The following is a 6,678-nucleotide window of genomic DNA, read 5'->3' as shown; positions in this document are numbered from 1 at the left end:
TACGTCATTACAGTAAATATTGCAGGAATCCTTCATCATCTCCCCTCCAGATTATAAGCAGTGTAATGATTGCAGTAATCATCCATACCATCCACCCCAGTTTATTACCATAGTAACATCATTGTCAGCTATCATCCATTCTATGCCATTCACCATGCTCGCTGCTCCCTATGGTTTATTGTCACAGACAGTCACCATGACGACCGGCACTAATCATTCATCACATACTCTTATGTTTCCCAATAACTGTGCAGTGTAAACTGCTGCCAATCACCCAATGAACAAGTGTAAAGAGGTGGTCCGCCACATTGTAAAATGCCCCCATCCATTTACACCTTTTAACTAACTATTTTTGGAAATACCTTATGTAGCCAGATGTGCCTGTGGGTGGCGCTATCCCTTCTTGCTCAGTCCACATCACGTGACCTCGGCTGATGTCACCTCAACTTCCGGGTTTCTTGGATTCACCTAGGCATGACCCAGTCGCACGCACTAACCCCCCCCGCCACGATTGACTGGGTTGTGAACGGCGTTTCACCGCACGTCACATCCCAAAAGGCCTTCACACAGGAAGTGCAGGAGCGCCCTTACTGCCATTCCCCATAAGGACTCCACTGAATATGCATCCCCACTGGGATCTCTCTCATATGGTTTGGACCATCACAGCCTTACTCAGAGCGACTATGTGAGCGAGGCCCAGGAGCGGACCGAAACGTAAAAGTCCCCTCTAAACTAAAGAACTGTTTTTTGTCGCCACTTGCAGGTTTTTCTAAATATCATTAAAACTTTTGCATTGGATCTCCTGAGTGTGCGGTGGAAGTTTCTATCCTCTAGTGATTGTGGGGTCTGCAGCCCCCTTCCACCGGCCCCTCACTCTATAGCTGGGGGCAGGACAATTTTTGTAATCGTGAACATCCCAAAATCCAGAGAGCGCTTGCGGCCGATGAAAGCAGAGGAGAGAGGGAAAGCGCGCGCTTGATTTTGGACCGATACTGGATGGAAGGGGGCATTATAGAATGTAGCGGACCACCTCTTTAAGCTTAAAAAGAATCATTCTCAGAATTATATCGTCCTGTAAACAAGAGATGTCAAGAAAAATGACCGTCTATGTGCACACAATGATGTGTTACTGATAGGGATGTGTGGATCCATGGATGGTCAGGTTCAGCAGATTCTACCAAGCTACAGTTAAAAGTTTGGTTTTGGACCGAACTTGACCCCGAACCCAATAGAAGTCAATAGGGACCCTAACTCCAGTGCTTAAAAAGGGCTGTAAAATGTTCATAGTAAGGGCTAAGGGGCTGCAAAAGGAAGCCAAATGGGGGTAAGTGCAGGACAATTGCCCTGAAAACAAATGTTGATAGGAAAATGACTTAAAATAACATAATAAAAAAAAAGAAACAATTATAATCTTGAACCAGGAGGCAGAGGTCCAAGTGAAGCAGGAGGTTGAGGAGGAGGAGGAGGCGGAGGTGGCGGTGTAGGTGGAAAAAGTGGAGGAGGTGTAGGTAGCCAAAACTGTATTTTTTTTTGTTTCTTTTAGGGGGTACTCTGAAAACAGGCAGTGTAATAATCTGCGAGCCACTCTCTCTCTGAAAACAGGCAGTGTAATAATCTGCGAGCCACTCTCTCTCTGAATACAGGCAGTGTAATAATCTGCGATCCACTCTCTCTCTGAATACAGGCCGTGTAATACTCTGCAGTTTTTTGGGTTGAAAACAAAGCGGAGAGCATCAAATAGATGTGTCAGTTTTGCTGGTGGTGGTGAATGTAGCTGCTGCAGGGAGAGAAAGGCCGTGGTCGATCTGTGTCGGCTACGTGCCCAAATGAAACACCTTCCTTTGCTGCAAGTAGGCGACAGGATGCTCTGTGTAATTTCGTAGGCCCGAGTATCGTTGGGTGAATGGTGAGGCCAGAACAAGTAGAAGTGGTTTTAGGTTGGTTGGCTGAGAGTGCCTTCAGTCCCATTGCTTTGTCTTCCACCTAATCCCCTGCTGAAAGCGCAGATTTGGCACCTGCGGCTCATGGGCATCTGTCTTCCACCTCACCCCCTGGCCAGCAGTCTGAGCCCCAAGTCATGCAGCGGTATCTTCTGCTTTTTGATGACTGCTGGCTGTGGTTCCGTGGGCCATCCATCTGGCCGTGGCCAACAATTGGAAGAGATTGAGTGCACTGATGCCCAACCACTTGTTTTGTTGGAAGATGAGTACGTGGGATGGGTAGTGTAAACGGTCAGCAGACCGCTGCAGCACATCTCTGATGATGCTGACGATGAAACACTGTGCCAACTACTGCTGCAGCTTCCTGCAGTGTGCACACCGGCATGGAGGGCAGGGGTGAAGACTGGGGGGAACATCATGTGGGGGATTATTGTTATTATTTATTTTTAGAGCACCATTGATTCTATGGTGCTGTACATGAGGAGGAGTTACATACAAACACAAATAGAAATTGCAATGAACAAACTAATAGTGACGGACAAGTACAAAGGGGAGAGGACCCTACCATTGCGGCCTTACATTCTACAGGATAATGGGGAAGGATAGTAGTTTTGGGGGGTGCAACAGCTCTGCTGTTGGTAAGGTGGCAGTCGGGTCATTGCAGGCTGTAAGCTGTTCTGAAGACATGGGTTTTAAAGTTCCGCTTGAAAGTTCCAAATGAGGGGATAATCGGATGTGTTGGGCCACAGAATTCTACAGGATGGGGAATACTCGGGAGAAGTCTTGCAGGCGATTGGATGAGGAACGTACGATTGTGGAGGAGAGAAGGAGGTCTTGGGAGGACCAGAGATTACGTGGTGGGAGATATCAGCAATTAGTTCAGAGACAGGGGCGGACCTACCGCTGGTGCAGCTGCACCGGAGCCTGGCCGTGCAAGGGTGCAGGGGGGCCCTTACCGGGCGGTTAATATTGAGGGCAATCTGGCCTGCTTCTCTGAGCCCCAGGCTCTGGGGGGCCCATGGCCAGATTGCCCTCTCATGTGCGGCGAGCAGCGAGCGATCCCTCCAGCTCCGCTGCTGACAGAAGGAAAATGGCAGTGGAGCTGTGGGATCCGTCCTCTGCTTCCTGCCCGGCGCTTCCTCCCTGACACAGGCTCGTACAGCTTGATGACGTCATCAAGCAGCTCGGGCCTGTGTAAGGGAGGAAGTTACCGGCAACAAGGAGGATGCTGCGGGAGCGTGCTGAGAGGTAAGTTGTGTTTTTTGTTTTGTTTTTTTTTTGTACTGATACACTGGGGAGAGGAACAGGAGAATGAGGGGAGGTGGGGGGAGAGCAATGATGGGCAGAGCAATGATGGGCAAAGGAATGATGGGCTGATCAGTAATGGGAAGAGCAGTGATGAGCAGAGCAGTGATGGGCAGAGCAATGATGGGGAGAGCAATGATGGGAGAGCAATGATGGGCAGAGCAGTGATTGGCAAAGCAATGATGGGGAGAGAAATGATGGGCAGAGCTATGATGGGGACAGTGGGGAAGAGCAGAGCAATGATGGGGACGGGGAAAGCAATGATGAGGATGGTGGGGATGGGGAGAGCAATGATGGGGATGGTGGGGATGGGGAGAGCAATGATGAGGATGGTGGGGATGGGAGAGCAATGATGAGGATGGTGGAGAAGGGGAGAGCAATGATGGGGATGGTGGGGATGGGTAGAGCAATAATGGGGATGGTGAGAATGGTGGGGATTGGGAGAGCAATGATGGTGCTGGGGAGAGCAATGATGGGGGTTGCTGGGAGAGAGCAATGATGGGGGTGCAGTGCTGGGAGAGAGCAATGATGGGGTACTGGGAGAGAGCAATGATGGGGGTGCTGGGAGAGCAATGATGGGGGTGCTGGGAGAGAACAATGATGGGGTGCTGGGAAAGAGCAATGATGGGGGTGCTGGGAGAGAGCAATGACAGGGGTGCTGAGAGAGAGCAATGATGGGGGTGTTGGGAAAAAGCAATGATGGGGTGCTCGGAAAGAGCAATGATGGGGGTGCTTGGAAAGAGTAATGACTGGGGTACTTGGGGAGAGCAGTGATGGGGGTGCTGGGAGAGAGCAATGATGGGGGTGCTGGGAGGGAGCAATGATGGAGGTGCTCGGAAAGAGCAATGACGGGGTACTTGGGGAGAGTAGTGATGGGGGTGCTGGGAGAGAGCAATGATGGGGGTGCTGGGAGAGAGCAATGATGGGGGTGCTGGGAGAGAGCAATGACAGGGGTGCTGAGAGAGAGCAATGATGGGGGTGTTGGGAAAAAGCAATGATGGGGTGCTCGGAAAGAGCAATGATGGGGGTGCTTTGAAAGAGTAATGACTGGGGTACTTGGGGAGAGCAGTGATGGGGGTGCTGGGAGAGAGCAATGATGGAGGTGCCTGGAAAGAGCAATGATGGGGGTGCTGGGAGAGAGCAGTGATGTGTGTGCTGGGGGAGAGCAATGATGGGGGTGCTGGGAGAGAGCAGCGATGGGGGTTTCACTTTGCTTGTACTGTAAAACCTGGTATATTTTCCGTGTGCACATAGCCTTACAGTTAATTGGGGAGAGTCACAGAGACTGAATAATTTATACTATTGGCCGGTGGAGATTATAGTTAATGGGGGGCACAGTGCTGCTTATCACTTTATATTTTGATTACTAAGTGGCTAATAGTATATTAATGGGGGGGGGGTCTACATATCTGTATTCAGGGGCGCAGTGTGGGGGAAACACGTGTATATATACAATATATGTGACCTTGTTATTTTCTAGACTGGAGATCATCGTGACAAGACGAGTCGTGGCTGGGAGATGTCGACATGAAGGTCTGACCAGATGGAGAAGAAGCAGCAGAAACCGACTCTGATCAGATGAGACGTCAGCGGTAAGTGCCTGGATGTAAATATTATTCTGTATTTGCGCTGTGTGACTTGGAGTGATAATGTTATCTGTAAAATCCCTTAGGCTGCATTCTCACATTTGTGTGAAATATCCATGTGCTGTAAGATTTTTTTATTGGATGATCCACAGACTCGTAGAGTTTTATAGGTCCATTCACAAATCCATGAAAATCATGGATCTGAGAATAAGATCTGTGAGGGTCAGAGAATGTCCAGTTGTGATCTGATTTTGAGGATCAGAATAGGACATGCTCAATGCAGGAATGTAGCCTTATTATATATAGCACAGTCAGGCTTGGACTGGCCCACAAGAGAACAGGAGAATCCTCCGGTAGGCCCTTGTGCAAGAGTGCCCTGAGCAGGCGGGGGGGGGCCACTCGCTGTCGGGCACCCCACTGCGCTATGGGACCCGTGAGCGGAGGAGAGCAGTGTCAGTGCCCGCTCCCCCTCGCTTGCTCAGGGCCCCTGCAGCCGGCGGCACAATACTTACCTCTTCCCAGGCCTCTGCAGCAGCTCCTGTCTCTTCTGCGTCCTCTGACTGTGATGTCTCAGGTCAGAGGGCGTGGTGACCGCTTTCCACCGCGCTCTCTCCTGAGCCGTCACAGCGCAGAGCAGGAAGACGCCGGCGACGCGGGTGAGGGGTCTGGAGCAGCGGCAGCAGGTGAGAAGTGTGGTGAGCATTTCATTTTTTTTTAATGTATGTAGGCATGGGGCATTATAAGGGATGGGGGTGTGACATCCTGCATGGGGCATTAAAAGGGAGGAAATGAAATACTGCATGGGGCATTATAAGGGAGGGGGGGTGACATCCTGCATGGGGCATTAAAGGGGGGGAGTGACATCCTGCATGGGGCATTATAAGGGGGGGAGTGACATCCTGCATGGGGCATTATAAGGGAGGGTGTGTGTGACATCCTGCATGGGGCATTATATGGGGGGGGAGTGACATCCTGCATGGGGCAATATAAGGGGTGGGGGTGTGACATCCTGCATGGGGCATTATATGGGGGGGGAGTGACATCCTGCATGGGGCATTATAAGGGGTGGGGGTGACATAATGCATGGGGCATTATAAGGGGGCGACATCCTTCATGGGGCAATATAAGGGGGGTGGCATCCTGCATGGGGCATTATAAGGGGGGCGACATCCTTCATGGGGCATTACAAGGGGGGTGACATCCTGCATGGGGCATTATAAGGGTGGGTGACATCCTGCATGGGGAATTATAAGGGGGGAACAGCCTGCATGGGGCATTATAAGGGGGGAACAGCCTGTGTGGGGCATTATGTGGGGGGAACAGCCTGCATGAGGCATTATGTGGTGGGAACAGCCTGCATGGAGCGTTATATGGGGGTCAGTATTCTGTATGGAGCGTTATATGGGGCCAGTATCCTGTATGGGGCCTTATATGGGGGCCAGTATTCTGTGTGGAGCGATTCGCCGGTTTCTGAGCTATTGTTGAATTTACAATAGATATCACTCATGTAATGTAAGAAGTGAAATCTTTGGCATTGTACTATATATATCTATATCTATATCTATATCTATATCTATATATATATATATATATATATATATATATTTCTCTGCGGTATCTGTGCATCATGAATCGTAGTGTGTGTTAAAGGGGCCACTGAGACTCTTTCGCCCGGGGTCCAGAAAAACCTGGAGCCGGCCCTGCAAGAGTGTCCACCACCCTCTTATATGAGCAGCACTTGGCACAATATAATTGACTCGCTATGTACAGACAAAGGCAGAATCTTATTCATTTACCAATCTACCCCGTTCATTGTTATATATATTTGTAATTGAGAATAACGTCAT

This window comes from Phyllobates terribilis, unplaced genomic scaffold (assembly GCF_046119375.1).
Source record: "Phyllobates terribilis strain yellow unplaced genomic scaffold, ASM4611937v1 Scaffold_279__1_contigs__length_2497574, whole genome shotgun sequence".
Classification (NCBI taxonomy): Eukaryota; Metazoa; Chordata; class Amphibia; order Anura; family Dendrobatidae; genus Phyllobates; species Phyllobates terribilis.
This window is presented reverse-complemented; position numbering follows the sequence as displayed.